Source organism: Phyllobates terribilis, unplaced genomic scaffold (genome assembly GCF_046119375.1).
Source record: "Phyllobates terribilis strain yellow unplaced genomic scaffold, ASM4611937v1 Scaffold_49__1_contigs__length_9717188, whole genome shotgun sequence".
Lineage (NCBI taxonomy): Eukaryota > Metazoa > Chordata > Amphibia > Anura > Dendrobatidae > Phyllobates > Phyllobates terribilis.
This window is the reverse complement of record NW_027362809.1, coordinates 9,393,469-9,411,267: the sequence shown is the minus strand read 5'-3', so window position 1 is coordinate 9,411,267 and position 17,799 is coordinate 9,393,469. Positions and strand designations below refer to the sequence as shown.

The following is a 17,799-nucleotide window of genomic DNA, read 5'->3' as shown; positions in this document are numbered from 1 at the left end:
TAAGGGAGAAAGACCCAGAGACAAACAACAACTGAAGTCACCGCAGTAAAGCCGGCAAAGCCTCACAAAGGAGGAAACCCAGCGCATAGCTCCCAACCGTTCCGCATATTGTGGGACCGTCCTGATTTTAAGACTCTGTCATGCAGTCGTCCCAGCCAGGACCTTACTTCTTCCACGCAGTGAGAAGCAGACAATAGCCTGACATGCCCCCCTCCATGTATCAGACTACGCCCTTTCTATCTCCTCTTCTACCAGTGGTTCAGAGAGCAAGAACACAGCATATCCTGATTCCGGCGTTCTCCTGGACTAGTCTAAGGTAATAATTTCAGCAGCAAAACTGCAATCATCTTCAGTAGCAGCAGCTCCTGTGTGCTCCATTGTGTTTGGTTTCTTAGTTCCTGTGTGCCTGCAGCAACCCCACAGCACTGAAGAAGCAGGCATACACAGGGACTCAGAGTGCAGCTACAAAATGGAGCACACAGGCTGTGGCTGCTGCTGGGGGGACCCTGAGGAGCAGACACGATGGATTGTCTCTTTTGCAGGCAGCATTTTAGTACATACTAGTTCAGTTCCTTTTATCATTACCTTACCATGGGCGTGGAGAAGAGTGAATATTCATTCTCTTTAGTAGTAGGCATAGAAAATCACTGAGCCGCAGCAGGAGCTGCAACCGCTGCTAAAAGTGTGCGCTAATAAGGAGAATAAATATTCACTCCACTCCACGCCCATATTCCCGGCATGGAGAAGAGTGAATATCCCCGCAGCTCACACCAGCGTCTTAGGGCACATGGCAGTGATGTCATGCGCTGCTCAGATGCTGATGTGAGCTGCTGCTGGCAGAACAGGACGCAGCGCTAGAACAGAGGGAAGGAATCTGAGTATGAGTGTTTATTTTTTTTATGTGTGCAGTGACAGGGGAGACATGTATACCAGGATTGGGGATGAGGGGACCATGCATACCAGGATTGGGGATGGGGGGCCATGCATACCAGGATTGGGGATGAGGGGGCCATGCATACCAGGATTGGAAATGAGGGGGCCATGCATACCAGGATTGGAAAAGAGGGGGCCATGCATACAAGGATTGGAAATGAGGGGGCCATGCATACAAGGATTGGAAATGAGGGGGCCATGCATACCAGGATTCGAAATGAGGGGGCCATGCATACCAGGATTGGGGATGGGGGGCCATGCATACCAGAATTGGGATGAGGGGGCCATGCATACCAGGATTGGGGATGGGGGGGCCATGCATACCAGGATTGGGGATGGGGGGGCCATGCATACCAGGATTGAGGATGAGGGGGCCATGCATACCAGGATTGAGGATGAGGGGGCCATGCATACCAGGATTGAGGATGAGGGGGCCATGCATACCAGGATTGAGGATGAGGGGGCCATGCATACCAGGATTGAGGATGAGGGGGCCATGCATACCAGGATTGAGGATGAGGGGGCCATGCATACCAGGATTGGGGATGAGGGGGCCATGCTTACCAGGATTGGGGATGAGGGAGCCATGCTTACCAGGATTGGGGATGAGGGGGTCATGCATACCAGGATTGGGGATGAGGGGACCATGCATACCAGGATTGGGACATGTGAACATGGCCTTACAGACCCAAATAAGCAAGATGTCGTAGTGAAGCTACATAAAGATGAGAAAGTTCTGGCGGCTCCGACTGAGAATTAAGGAACAAAAAATAATCCTCAGGTCCCAACTAGAGATGAGCAGGACGCACAGATGATGTTGTGTTGCCCTGGAGATCAAAAACCGCCAGAAATTCACGGCCTCCTGTCCAGTCGCCAGATACCGCTGATCTGGACGCTGGACTAGAAATCCGTGAATGCATCCGCTCATCTCTAGTCCCAATGGTCCCAGATACAGTGGACAGTCCTGGATTTGGGTCTGCACCCTGCGTCTGCTGAATGGCCCTCATTACTAGCGCCCCTCTGACAACACCTCCTGCCAGTGGAGAAAGAAATGGTAAATGGGCGTTGATTGGGGTGTGGCCAGGCCAAAGTTCCGTACACCTCGTACACGCGCGGCTCCGCTCCGTACGCCCCGTACACGCGCGGCTCCGCTCCGTACGCCCCGTACACGCGCGGCTCCGCTCCGTACGCCCCGTACACGCGCGGCTCCGCTCCGTACGCCCCGTACACGCGCGGCTCCGCTCCGTACGCCCCGTACACGCGCGGCTCCGCTCCGTACGCCCCGTACACGCGCGGCTCCGCTCCGTACGCCCCGTACACGCGCGGCTCCGCTCCGTACGCCCCGTACACGCGCGGCTCCGCTCAGTACGCCCCGTACACGCGCGGCTCCGCTCAGTACGCCCCGTACACGCGCGGCTCCGCTCAGTACGCCCCGTACACGCGCGGCTCCGCTCAGTACGCCCCGTACACGCGCGGCTCCGCTCCGTACGCCCCGTACACGCGCGGCTCCGCTCCGTACGCCCCGTACACGCGCGGCTCCGCTCCGTACGCCCCGTACACGCGCGGCTCCTCTCCGTACGCCTCGTTCACACGCGGCTCCGCTCCGTACACCTCGTACACAAGCGGCTCCGCTCCGTACACCTCGTACACATGCGGCTCCGCTCCGTACACCCGTAAAGGCGCGGCTCCGCTCCGTACACCTCATGCACACACGGCTCCGCTCCGTACACCTCGTACACACACGTCTCCGCTCCGTACACCTCGTACACGTGCGGCTCTGCTCCGTACACCTCGTACACACGGCTCCCCTCCGTACACCTCGTACACACGCGGCTCCGCTCCGTACGCCTCGTACACTAGCGGCTCCGCTCCGTATACCTCGTACACACGCGGCTCCGCTTCGTATACCTCGTACACACGCGGCTCCGCTCCGTACACCCGTAAACGCGCGGCTCCGCTCCGTACACCTCGTACACAAGCGGCTCCGCTCCGTATACCTCGTACACACGCGGCTCCGCTCCGTATACCTCGTACACACGCGGCTCCGCTCCGTACACCTCGTACACACGCGGCTCCGCTCCGTACACCTCGTACACAAGCGGCTCCGCTCCGTACACCTCGTACACACGCGGCTCCGCTCCGTACACCCGTAAACGCGCGGCTCTGCTCCGTACACACGCGGCTCCGCTCCGTAAACGCGCGGCTCTGCTCCGTACACTTCGTACACACACGGCTCCGCTGCGTACACCTCGTACACACACGTCTCCGCTCCGTACACCTCGTACACGTGCGGCTCTGCTCCGTACACCTCGTACACACGGCTCCGCTCCGTACACCTGGTACACGTGCGGCTCCGCTCCGTACACCTCGTACACAAGGGGCTCCGCTCCGTACAACTCGTACACACGCGGCTCCGCTCCGTACACCTCGTACACACGTGGCTCCGCTCCGTACACCCGTAAACGCGCGGCTCCGCTCCGTACACCTCGTACACACGCGGCTCCGCTCCGTACAACTCGTACACGTGCGGCTCCGCTCCGTACACCTCGTACACACGCGGCTCCGCTCCGTACACCTCGTACACACGCGGCTCCGCTCCGTACACCTCGTACACACGCGGCTCCGCTCCGTACACCTCGTACACACGCGGCTCCGCTCCGTACACCTCGTACACACGCGGCTCCGCTCCGTACGCCTCGTACACCCGCGGCTCCGCTCCGTACGCCTCGTACACCCGCGGCTCCGCTCCGTACGCCTCGTACACCCGCGGCTCCGCTCCGTACGCCTCGTACACACGCGGCTCCGCTCCGTACACATGGCTCCGCTTCGTACACCTCGTACACACACGGCTCCGCTCCGTACACCTTGTACATACGCGGCTCTGCTCCGTACACCTCGTAAACACGCGGCTCCGCTCCGTACACCTCGTACACACGCGGCTCCGCTCCGTACACCTCGTACACACGCGGCTCCGCTCCGTACACCTCGTACACACGCGGCTCCGCTCCGTACACCTCGTACACACGCGGCTCCGCTCCGTACACCTCGTACACACGCGGCTACACCTCGTACACACGCGGCTCTGCTCCGTACACCTCGTACACAAGCGGCTCCGCTCCGTACACCTCGTACACACGCGGCTCCGCTCCGTACACCCGTAAACGCGCGGCTCCGCTACGTTCCCTCTCGTACACACGCGGCTCCGCTCCGTACACCCGTAAACGCGCGGCTCCGCTCCGTACACCTCGTACACACACGGCTCCGCTCCGTACACCTCGTACACACGCGGCTCTGCTCCTTACACCTCGTACACACGGCTCGACTTCGTACACCTCGTACACACGCGGCTCCGCTCCGTACGCCTCGTACACACGCGGCTCCGCTCCGTACGCCTCGTACACACGCGGCTCCGCTCCGTACGCCTCGTACACACGCGGCTCCGCTCCGTACGCCTCGTACACACGCGGCTCCGCTCCGTACGCCTCGTACACACGCGGCTCCGCTCCGTACGCCTCGTACACACGCGGCTCCGCTCCGTACGCCTCGTACACACGCGGCTCCGCTCCGTACGCCTCGTACACACGCGGCTCCGCTCCGTACGCCTCGTACACACGCGGCTCCGCTCCGTACACCTCGTACACGTGCGGCTCCGCTCCTTACACCTCGTACACACGCGGCTCCGCTCCGTACACCTCGTACACACGCGGCTCCGCTCCGTACGCCTCGTACACCCGCGGCTCCGCTCCGTACGCCTCGTACACACGCGGCTCCGCTCCGTACACATGGCTCCGCTTCGTACACCTCGTACACACACGGCTCCGCTCCGTACACCTCGTACATACGCGGCTCCGCTCCGTACACCTCGTACACACGCGGCTCCGCTCCGTACACCTCGTACACACGCGGCTCCGCTCCGTACACCTCGTACACACGCGGCTCCGCTCCGTACACCTCGTACACGTGCGGCTCCGCTCCGTACACCTCGTACACGTGCGGCTCCGCTCCGTACACCTCGTACACGTGCGGCTCTGCTCCGTACACCTCGTACACGTGCGGCTCTGCTCCGTACACCTCGTACACGTGCGGCTCTGCTCCGTACACCTCGTACACGTGCGGCTCTGCTCCGTACACCTCGTACACATGCGGCTCTGTCCGTACACCTCGTACACTCGCGGCTCTGTCCGTACACCTCGTACACACGCGGCTCCGCTCCGTACACCTCGTACACACATGGCTCCGCTTCGTACACCTCGTAAACACACGTCTCCGCTCCGTACACCTCGTACACACACGGCTCGGCTCCGTACGCCTCGTACACACGCGGTTCGACTTCGTACACCTCGTACACACGCGGCTCCGCTCCGTACGCCTCGTACACACGTGACTCCGCTCCGTACACACGTGGCTCCACTCCGTACACCCGTAAACGCGCGGCTCCGCTCCGTACACCTCGTACACACGCGGCTCTGCTCCGTACACCTCGTACACACACGGCTCCGCTCCGTACACCCGTAAACGCGCGGCTCCGCTCCATACACCTCGTACACACACGGCTCTGCTCCGTACACCTCGGAAACGCGCGGCTCCGCCCCGTACACCCGTAAACGTGCGGCTCCGCTCCGTACACCTCGTACACGCGCGGCTCCGCTCCGTACACCTCGTACACGTGCGGCTCTGCTCCGTACACCTCGTACACACGCGGCTCCGCTCAGTACACCTCGTACACACGAGTCTCTGCTCTGTACAAATGGCTCCGCTTCGTACACCTTGTACACACACGGCTCCGCTCCGTACACCTCGTACATACGCGGCTCTGCTCCGTACGCCTCGTACACACGCGGCTCGACTTCGTACACACGCGACTCCGCTCCGTACACCTCGTACACACGCGGCTCTCCTCCGTACACCTCGTACACACGCGGCTCCGCTCCGTACACCCGTAAACGTGCGGCTCCGCTCCGTACACCTCGTACACACGCGACTCCACTCCGTACACCTCGTACACGTGCGGCTCCGCTCCGTACACCCGTAAACGCGCGGCTCCGCTCCATACACCTCGTACACACGAGGCTCCGCTCCGTACACCTCGTACACACGAGGCTCCGCTCCGTACAAATGGCTCCGCTTCGTACACCTCGTACACACACGGCTCCGCTCCGTACACCTCGTACATACGCGGCTCTGCTCCGTACACCTCGTACACACACGGCTCGGCTCCGTACGCCTCGTACACACGCGGCTCGACTTCGTAAGCCTCGTACACACGCGGCTCCGCTCCGTACACCTCGTACACGTGCGGCTCTCCTCCGTACACCTCGTACACACGCGGCTCCGCTCCGTACACCTTGTACACGTGCGGCTCCGCTCCGTACACCTCGTACACACGCGGCTCCGCTCCGTACACCTCGTACACACGCGGCTCCGCTCCGTACACCCGTAAACGCGCGGCTCCGCTCCGTACACACGTGGCTCCGCTCCGTACACCTCGTACACACGCGGCTCTGCTCCGTACACCTCGTACACGCGCGGCTCCGCTCCGTACACCTCGTACACGCGCGGCTCCGCTCCGTACACCTCGTACACGCGCGGCTCCGCTCCGTACACCCGTAAACGCGCGGCTCCGCTCCGTAGACCTCGTACACACGCGGCTCCGCTCCATACACCTCGTACACACGCGGCTCCGCTCCGTACGCCTCGTACACACGCGGCTCCGCTCCGTACGCCTCGTACACACGCGGCTCCGCTCCGTACGCCTCGTACACACGCGGCTCCGCTCCGTACGCCTCGTACACACGCGGCTCCGCTCCGTACGCCTCGTACACACGCGGCTCCGCTCCGTACGCCTCGTACACACGCGGCTCCGCTCCGTACGCCTCGTACACACGTGGCTCCTCTCCGTACGCCTCGTACACACGCGGCTCCGCTCCGTACGCCTCGTACACACGCGGCTCCGCTCCGTACGCCTCGTACACCCGCGGCTCCGCTCCGTACGCCTCGTACACCCGCGGCTCCGCTCCGTACGCCTCGTACACCCGCGGCTCCGCTCCGTACGCCTCGTACACACGCGGCTCCGCTCCGTACACATGGCTCCGCTTCGTACACCTCGTACACACACGGCTCCGCTCCGTACACCTTGTACATACGCGGCTCTGCTCCGTACACCTCGTAAACACGCGGCTCCGCTCCGTACACCTCGTACACACGCGGCTCCGCTCCGTACACCTCGTACACACGCGGCTCCGCTCCGTACACCTCGTACACACGCGGCTCCGCTCCGTACACCTCGTACACACGCGGCTACACCTCGTACACACGCGGCTCTGCTCCGTACACCTCGTACACAAGCGGCTCCGCTCCGTACACCTCGTACACACGCGGCTCCGCTCCGTACATCCGTAAACGCGCGGCTCTGCTACGTACACCTCGTACACACGCGGCTCCGCTCCGTACACCCGTAAACGCGCGGCTCCGCTCCGTACACCTCGTACACACACGGCTCCGCTCCGTACACCTCGTACACACGCGGCTCTGCTCCTTACACCTCGTACACACGGCTCCGCTCCGTATACCTCGTACACACGCGGCTCCGCTCCGTACGCCTCGTACACACGCGGCTCCGCTGCGTACACATGGCTCCGCTTCGTACACCTCGTACACACACGGCTCCGCTCCTTACACCTCGTACATACGCGGCTCTGCTCCGTACACCTCGTACACACACGGCTCGACTTCGTACACCTCGTACACACGCGGCTCCGCTCAGTACGCCTCGTACACACGCGGCTCCGCTCAGTACGCCTCGTACACACGCGGCTCCGCTCAGTACGCCTCGTACACACGCGGCTCCGCTCAGTACGCCTCGTACACACGCGGCTCCGCTCAGTACGCCTCGTACACACGCGGCTCCGCTCAGTACGCCTCGTACACACGCGGCTCCGCTCAGTACGCCTCGTACACACGCGGCTCCGCTCAGTACGCCTCGTACACACGCGGCTCCGCTCAGTACGCCTCGTACACACGCGGCTCCGCTCAGTACGCCTCGTACACACGCGGCTCCGCTCAGTACGCCTCGTACACACGCGGCTCCGCTCAGTACGCCTCGTACACACGCGGCTCCGCTCAGTACGCCTCGTACACACGCGGCTCCGCTCAGTACGCCTCGTACACACGCGGCTCCGCTCAGTACGCCTCGTACACACGCGGCTCCGCTCAGTACGCCTCGTACACACGCGGCTCCGCTCAGTACGCCTCGTACACACGCGGCTCCGCTCAGTACGCCTCGTACACACGCGGCTCCGCTCCGTACGCCTCGTACACACGCGGCTCCGCTCCGTACGCCTCGTACACACGCGGCTCCGCTCCGTACGCCTCGTACACACGCGGCTCCGCTCCGTACGCCTCGTACACACGCGGCTCCGCTCCGTACGCCTCGTACACACGCGGCTCCGCTCCGTACGCCTCGTACACACGCGGCTCCGCTCCGTACACCCGTAAACGCGCGGCTCCGCTCCGTACACCTCGTACACGTGCGGCTCCGCTCCTTACACCTCGTACACACGCGGCTCCGCTCCGTACACCTCGTACACACGCGGCTCCGCTCCGTACGCCTCGTACACACGCGGCTCCGCTCCGTACACATGGCTCCGCTTCGTACACCTCGTACACACACGGCTCCGCTCCGTACACCTCGTACATACGCGGCTCCGCTCCGTACACCTCGTACACACGCGGCTCCGCTCCGTACACCTCGTACACACGCGGCTCCGCTCCGTACACCTCGTACACACGCGGCTCCGCTCCGTACACCTCGTACACACGCGGCTCCGCTCCGTACACCTCGTAAACACACGTCTCCGCTCCGTACACCTCGTACACACACGGCTCGGCTCCGTACGCCTCGTACACACGCGGTTCGACTTCGTACACCTCGTACACACGCGGCTCCGCTCCGTACGCCTCGTACACACGTGGCTCCGCTCCGTACACACGTGGCTCCACTCCGTACACCCGTAAACGCGCGGCTCCGCTCCGTACACCTCGTACACACGCGGCTCTGCTCCGTACACCTCGTACACACACGGCTCCGCTCCGTACACCCGTAAACGCGCGGCTCCGCTCCATACACCTCGTACACACACGGCTCTGCTCCGTACACCTCGGAAACGCGCGGCTCCGCCCCGTACACCCGTAAACGTGCGGCTCCGCTCCGTACACCTCGTACACGCGCGGCTCCGCTCCGTACACCTCGTACACGCGCGGCTCCGCTCCGTACACCCCGTACACGCGCGGCTCCGCTCCGTACACCTCGTACACGTGCGGCTCTGCTCCGTACACCTCGTACACACGCGGCTCCGCTCAGTACACCTCGTACACACGAGTCTCTGCTCCGTACAAATGGCTCTGCTTCATACACCTTGTACACACACGGCTCCGCTCCGTACACCTCGTACATACGCGGCTCTGCTCCGTACACCTCGTACACACACGGCTCGGCTCCGTACGCGTCGTACACACGCGGCTCGACTTCGTACACACGCGACTCCGCTCCGTACACCTCGTACACACGCGGCTCTCCTCCGTACACCTCGTACACACGCGGCTCCGCTCCGTACACCCGTAAACATGAGGCTCCGCTCCGTACACCTCGTACACACGCGACTCCACTCCGTACACCTCGTACACGTGCGGCTCCGCTCCGTACACCCGTAAACGCGCGGCTCCGCTCCATACACCTCGTACACACGAGGCTCCGCTCCGTACACCTCGTACACACGAAGCTCCGCTCCGTACAAATGGCTCCGCTTCGTACACCTCGTACACACACGGCTCTGCTCCGTACACCTCGTACATACGCGGCTCTGCTCCGTACACCTCGTACACACACGGCTCGGCTCCGTACGCCTCGTACACACGCGGCTCGACTTCGTAAGCCTCGTACACACGCGGCTCTCCTCCGTACACCTCGTACACACGCGGCTCCGCTCCGTACACCTCGTACACACGCGGCTCCGCTCCGTACACCTTGTACACGTGCGGCTCTCCTCCGTACACCCGTAAACGCGCGGCTCCGCTCCGTACACCTCGTACACGCGCGGCTCCGCTCCGTACACCTCGTACACGCGCGGCTCCGCTCCGTACACCTCGTACACGCGCGGCTCCGCTCCGTACACCTAGTACACGCGCGGCTCCGCTCCATACACCTCGTACACACGCGGCTCCGCTCCGTACGCCTCGTACACACGCGGCTCCGCTCCGTACGCCTCGTACACACGCGGCTCCGCTCCGTACGCCTCGTACACACGCGGCTCCGCTCCGTACGCCTCGTACACACGCGGCTCCGCTCCGTACGCCTCGTACACACGCGGCTCCGCTCCGTACGCCTCGTACACACGCGGCTCCGCTCCGTACGCCTCGTACACACGCGGCTCCGCTCCGTACACCTTGTACATACGCGGCTCTGCTCCGTACACCTCGTAAACACGCGGCTCCGCTCCGTACACCTCGTACACACGCGGCTCCGCTCCGTACACCTCGTACACACGCGGCTCCGCTCCGTACACCTCGTACACACGCGGCTCCGCTCCGTACACCTCGTACACACGCGGCTACACCTCGTACACACGCGGCTCTGCTCCGTACACCTCGTACACAAGCGGCTCCGCTCCGTACACCTCGTACACACGCGGCTCCGCTCCGTACATCCGTAAACGCGCGGCTCCGCTACGTACACCTCGTACACACGCGGCTCCGCTCCGTACACCCGTAAACGCGCGGCTCCGCTCCGTACACCTCGTACACACGCGGCTCTGCTCCTTACACCTCGTACACACGGCTCCGCTCCGTATACCTCGTACACACGCGGCTCCGCTCCGTACGCCTCGTACACACGCGGCTCCGCTGCGTACACATGGCTCCGCTTCGTACACCTCGTACACACACGGCTCCGCTCCTTACACCTTGTACATACGCGGCTCTGCTCCGTACACCTCGTACACACACGGCTCGACTTCGTACACCTCGTACACACGCGGCTCCGCTCAGTACGCCTCGTACACACGCGGCTCCGCTCAGTACGCCTCGTACACACGCGGCTCCGCTCAGTACGCCTCGTACACACGCGGCTCTGCTCCGTACACCTCGTACACACACGGCTCGACTTCGTACACCTCGTACACACGCGGCTCCGCTCAGTACGCCTCGTACACACGCGGCTCCGCTCAGTACGCCTCGTACACACGCGGCTCCGCTCAGTACGCCTCGTACACACGCGGCTCCGCTCAGTACGCCTCGTACACACGCGGCTCTGCTCCGTACACCTCGTACACACACGGCTCGACTTCGTACACCTCGTACACACGCGGCTCCGCTCAGTACGCCTCGTACACACGCGGCTCCGCTCAGTACGCCTCGTACACACGCGGCTCCGCTCAGTACGCCTCGTACACACGCGGCTCCGCTCCGTACGCCTCGTACACACGCGGCTCCGCTCCGTACGCCTCGTACACACGCGGCTCCGCTCCGTACGCCTCGTACACACGCGGCTCCGCTCCGTACGCCTCGTACACACGCGGCTCCGCTCCGTACGCCTCGTACACACGCGGCTCCGCTCCGTACGCCTCGTACACACGCGGCTCCGCTCCGTACGCCTCGTACACACGCGGCTCCGCTCCGTACGCCTCGTACACACGCGGCTCCGCTCCGTACGCCTCGTACACACGCGGCTCCGCTCCGTACACCCGTAAACGCGCGGCTCCGCTCCGTACACCTCGTACACGTGCGGCTCCGCTCCTTACACCTCGTACACACGCGGCTCCGCTCCGTACGCCTCGTACACACGCGGCTCCGCTCCGTACGCCTCGTACACACGCGGCTCCGCTCCGTACACATGGCTCCGCTTCGTACACCTCGTACACACATGGCTCCGCTCCGTACACCTCGTACATACGCGGCTCCGCTCCGTACACCTCGTACACACGCGGCTCCGCTCCGTACACCTCGTACACACGCGGCTCCGCTCCGTACACCTCGTACACACGCGGCTCCGCTCCGTACACCTCGTACACGTGCGGCTCCGCTCCGTACACCTCGTACACGTGCGGCTCCGCTCCGTACACCTCGTACACGTGCGGCTCCGCTCCGTACACCTCGTACACGTGCGGCTCTGCTCCGTACACCTCGTACACGTGCGGCTCTGCTCCGTACACCTCGTACACGTGCGGCTCTGCTCCGTACACCTCGTACACGTGCGGCTCTGCTCCGTACACCTCGTACACGTGCGGCTCTGCTCCGTACACCTCGTACACGTGCGGCTCTGCTCCGTACACCTCGTACACATGCGGCTCTGTCCGTACACCTCGTACACACGCGGCTCCGCTCCGTACACCTCGTACACACATGGCTCCGCTTCGTACACCTCGTAAACACACGTCTCCGCTCCGTACACCTCGTACACACACGGCTCGGCTCCGTACGCCTCGTACACACGCGGTTCGACTTCGTACACCTCGTACACACGCGGCTCCGCTCCGTACGCCTCGTACACACGTGGCTCCACTCCGTACACACGTGGCTCCACTCCGTACACCCGTAAACGCGCGGCTCCGCTCCGTACACCTCGTACACACGCGGCTCTGCTCCGTACACCTCGTACACACACGGCTCCGCTCCGTACACCCGTAAACGCGCGGCTCCGCTCCATACACCTCGTACACACACGGCTCTGCTCCGTACACCTCGGAAACGCGCGGCTCCGCCCCGTACACCCGTAAACGTGCGGCTCCGCTCCGTACACCTCGTACACGCGCGGCTCCGCTCCGTACACCTCGTACACGCGCGGCTCCGCTCCGTACACCCCGTACACGCGCGGCTCCGCTCCGTACACCTCGTACACGTGCGGCTCTGCTCCGTACACCTCGTACACACGCGGCTCCGCTCAGTACACCTCGTACACACGAGTCTCTGCTCCGTACAAATGGCTCCGCTTCGTACACCTTGTACACACACGGCTCCGCTCCGTACACCTCGTACATACGCGGCTCTGCTCCGTACACCTCGTACACACACGGCTCGGCTCCGTACGCGTCGGACACACGCGGCTCGACTTCGTACACACGCGACTCCGCTCCGTACACCTCGTACACACGCAGCTCTCCTCCGTACACCTCGTACACACGCGGCTCCGCTCCGTACACCCGTAAACATGAGGCTCCGCTCCGTACACCTCGTACACACGCGACTCCACTCCGTACACCTCGTACACGTGCGGCTCCGCTCCGTACACCCGTAAACGCGCGGCTCCGCTCCATACACCTCGTACACACGAGGCTCCGCTCCGTACACCTCGTACACACGAGGCTCCGCTCCGTACAAATGGCTCCGCTTCGTACACCTCGTACACACACGGCTCCGCTCCGTACACCTCGTACATACGCGGCTCTGCTCCGTACACCTCGTACACACACGGCTCGGCTCCGTACGCCTCGTACACACGCGGCTCGACTTCGTAAGCCTCGTACACACGCGGCTCTCCTCCGTACACCTCGTACACACGCGGCTCCGCTCCGTACACCTCGTACACACGCGGCTCCGCTCCGTACACCTTGTACACGTGCGGCTCTCCTCCGTACACCCGTAAACGCGCGGCTCCGCCCCGTACACACGCGGCTCCGCTCCGTACACCTCGTACACACGCGGCTCCGCTCCGTACACCCGTAAACGCGCGGCTCCGCTCCGTACACCTCGTACACACGCGGCTCTGCTCCGTACACCTCGTACACGCGCGGCTCCGCTCCGTACACCTCGTACACACATGGCTCCGCTTCGTACACCTCGTAAACACACGTCTCCGCTCCGTACACCTCGTACACACACGGCTCGGCTCCGTACGCCTCGTACACACGCGGTTCGACTTCGTACACCTCGTACACACGCGGCTCCGCTCCGTACAAATGGCTCCGCTTCGTACACCCGTAAACGCGCGGCTCCGCTCCGTAGACCTCGTACACACGCGGCTCCGCTCCATACACCTCGTACACACGCGGCTCCGCTCCGTACGCCTCGTACACACGCGGCTCCGCTCCGTACGCCTCGTACACACGCGGCTCCGCTCCGTACGCCTCGTACACACGCGGCTCCGCTCCGTACGCCTCGTACACACGCGGCTCCGCTCCGTACGCCTCGTACACACGCGGCTCCGCTCCGTACGCCTCGTACACACGCGGCTCCGCTCCGTACGCCTCGTACACACGTGGCTCCTCTCCGTACACCTCGTACACACGCGGCTCCGCTCCGTACACCCGTAAACGCGCGGCTCCGCTCCGTACACCCGTAAACGCGTGGCTCCGCTCCGTACACCTCGTACACATGCGGCTCCGCTCCTTACACCTCGTACACACGCGGCTCCGCTCCGTACACCTCGTACACACGCGGCTCCGCTCCGTACGCCTCGTACACACGCGGCTCCGCTCCGTACGCCTCGTACACCCGCGGCTCCGCTCCGTACGCCTCGTACACACGCGGCTCCGCTCCGTACACATGGCTCCGCTTCGTACACCTCGTACACACACGGCTCCGCTCCGTACACCTCGTACATACGCGGCTCCGCTCCGTACACCTCGTACACACGCGGCTCCGCTCCGTACACCTCGTACACACGCGGCTCCGCTCCGTACACCTCGTACACACGCGGCTCCGCTCCGTACACCTCGTACACACGCGGCTCCGCTCCGTACACCTCGTACACGTGCGGCTCTGCTCCGTACACCTCGTACACGTGCGGCTCTGCTCCGTACACCTCGTACACGTGCGGCTCTGCTCCGTACACCTCGTACACGTGCGGCTCTGCTCCGTACACCTCGTACACGTGCGGATCTGCTCCGTACACCTCGTACACGTGCGGCTCTGTCCGTACACCTCGTACACACGCGGCTCCGCTCCGTACACCTCGTACACACATGGCTCCGCTTCGTACACCTCGTAAACACACGTCTCCGCTCCGTACACCTCGTACACACACGGCTCGGCTCCGTACGCCTCGTACACACGGGGTTCGACTTCGTACACCTCGTACACAAGCGGCTCCGCTCCGTACGCCTCGTACACACGTGGCTCCGCTCCGTACACCCGTAAACGCGCGGCTCCGCTCCGTACACCTCGTACACACGCGGCTCTGCTCCGTACACCTCGTACACACACGGCTCCGCTCCGTACACCCGTAAACGCGCGGCTCCGCTCCATACACCTCGTACACACACGGCTCTGCTCCGTACACCTCGGAAACGCGCGGCTCCGCCCCGTACACCCGTAAACGTGCGGCTCCGCTCCATACACCTCGTACACGCGCGGTTCCGCTCCGTACACCTCGTACACGCGCGGCTCCGCTCCGTACACCCCGTACACGCGCGGCTCCGCTCCGTACACCTCGTACACGTGCGGCTCTGCTCCGTACACCTCGTACACACGCGGCTCCGCTCAGTACACCTCGTACACACGAGTCTCTGCTCCGTACAAATGGCTCCGCTTCGTACACCTTGTACACACACGGCTCCGCTCCGTACACCTCGTACATACGCGGCTCTGCTCCGTACACCTCGTACACACACGGCTCGGCTCCGTACGCCTCGTACACAAGCGGCTCGACTTCGTACACCTCGTACACACGCGACTCCGCTCCGTACACCTCGTACACACGCGGCTCTCCTCCGTACACCTCGTACACACGCGGCTCCGCTCCGTACACCCGTAAACGTGCGGCTCCGCTCCGTACACCTCGTACACACGCGACTCCACTCCGTACACCTCGTACACGTGCGGCTCCGCTCCGTACACCCGTAAACGCGCGGCTCCGCTCCGTACACCTCGTACACACGAGGCTCCGCTCCGTACACCTCGTACACACGAGGCTCCGCTCCGTACAAATGGCTCCGCTTCGTACACCTCGTACACACACGGCTCCGCTCCGTACACCTCGTACATACGCGGCTCTGCTCCGTACACCTCGTACACACACGGTTCGGCTCCGTACGCCTCGTACACACGCGGCTCGACTTCGTAAGCCTCGTACACACGCGGCTCCGCTCCGTACACCTTGTACACGTGCGGCTCTCCTCCGTACACCTCGTACACACGCGGCTCCGCTCCGTACACCTCGTACACACGCGGCTCCGCTCCGTACACCTTGTACACGTGCGGCTCTCCTCCGTACACTCGTAAACGCGCGGCTCCGCTCCGTACACCTCGTACACACGCGGCTCCGCTCCGTACACCTCGTACACACGCGGCTCCGCTCCGTACACCCGTAAACGCGCGGCTCCGCTCCGTACACCTTGTACACACGCGGCTCTGCTCCGTACACCTCGTACACGCGCGGCTCCGCTCAATACACCTCGTACACGCGCGGCTCCGCTCCGTACACCTCGTACACGCGCGGCTCCGCTCCGTACACCTCGTACACGCGCGGCTCCGCTCCGTACACCTCGTACACGCGCGGCTCCGCTCCGTACACCTCGTACACGCGCGGCTCCGCTCCGTACACCTAGTACACACGTGGCTCCGCTCCGTACACCCGTAAACGCGCGGCTCCGCTCCGTAGACCTCGTACACACGCGGCTCCGCTCCATACACCTCGTACACACACGTCTCCGCTCCGTACACCTCGTACACGTGCGGCTCTGCTCCGTACACCTCGTACACACGCGGCTCCGCTCCGTACGCCTCGTACACACGCGGCTCCGCTCCGTACGCCTCGTACACACGCGGCTCCGCTCCGTACGCCTCGTACACACGCGGCTCCGCTCCGTACGCCTCGTACACACGCGGCTCTGCTGCGTACGCCTCGTACACACGCGGCTCTGCTCCGTACACCTCGTACACACGCGGCTCTGCTCCGTACACCTCGTACACACGCGGCTCCGCTCCGTACACCTCGTACACACGCGGCTCTGCTTCGTACACACGCGGCTCCGCTCCGTACACCTCGTACACGTGCGGCTCCGCTCCGTACACCTCGTACACGCGCGGCTCCGCTCCGTACACCTCGTACACGCGCGGCTCCGCTCCGTACACCTCGTACACGCGCGGCTCCGCTCCGTACACCTCGTACACGCGCGGCTCCGCTCCGTACACCTCGTACACACGCGGCTCCGCTCCGTACACCTCGTACACGTGCGGCTCTGCTCCGTACACCTCGTACACACGAGTCTCTGCTCCGTACAAATGGCTCCGCTTCGTACACCTTGTACACACACGGCTCCGCTCCGTACACCTCGTACATACGCGGCTCTGCTCCGTACACCTCGTACACACACGGCTCGGCTCCGTACGCCTCGTACACACACGGCTCGACTTCGTACGCCTCGTACACACGCGGCTCCGCTCCGTACACCTCGTACACACGCGGCTCTCCTCCGTACACCTCGTACACACGCGGCTCCGCTCCGTACACCCGTAAACGTGCGGCTCCGCTCCGTACACCTCGTACACACGCGACTCCGCTCCGTACACCTCGTACACATGCGGCTCCGCTCCGTACACCCGTAAACGCGCGGCTCCGCTCCGTACACCTCGTACACACGAGGCTCCGCTCCGTACAAATGGCTCCGCTTCGTACACCTCGTACATACGCGGCTCAGCTCCGTACACCTCGTACACACGCGGCTCTGCTTCGTACACCTCGTACACACGCGGCTCCGCTCCGTACACGTGCGGCTCCGCTCTGTACACCTCGTACACGCGCGGCTCCGCTCCGTAAACCTCGTACACGCGCGGCTCCGCTCCGTACACCTCGTACACGCGCGGCTCCGCTCCGTACACCCGTAAACGCGCGGCTCCGCTCCGTACACCTCGTACACACGCGGCTCCGCTCCGTAC

The 17,799-nt window shown here is 63.8% G+C and overlaps 1 protein-coding gene across 1 annotated transcript in view; it reads left to right on the top strand.

Moving 5' to 3' along the window:
• Positions 1 to 216: 216 nt before the first annotated feature.
• The window catches only part of LOC141191657 (uncharacterized), a 57,621-nt gene continuing 40,038 nt past the window's right edge, over positions 217 to 17,799 (top strand). Inside the window, exon 1 of the mRNA XM_073661600.1 lies at positions 217 to 316. The gene's annotated coding sequence lies outside the window, so the exon portion shown is untranslated. The remainder of the gene's footprint in view (positions 317 to 17,799) is intronic.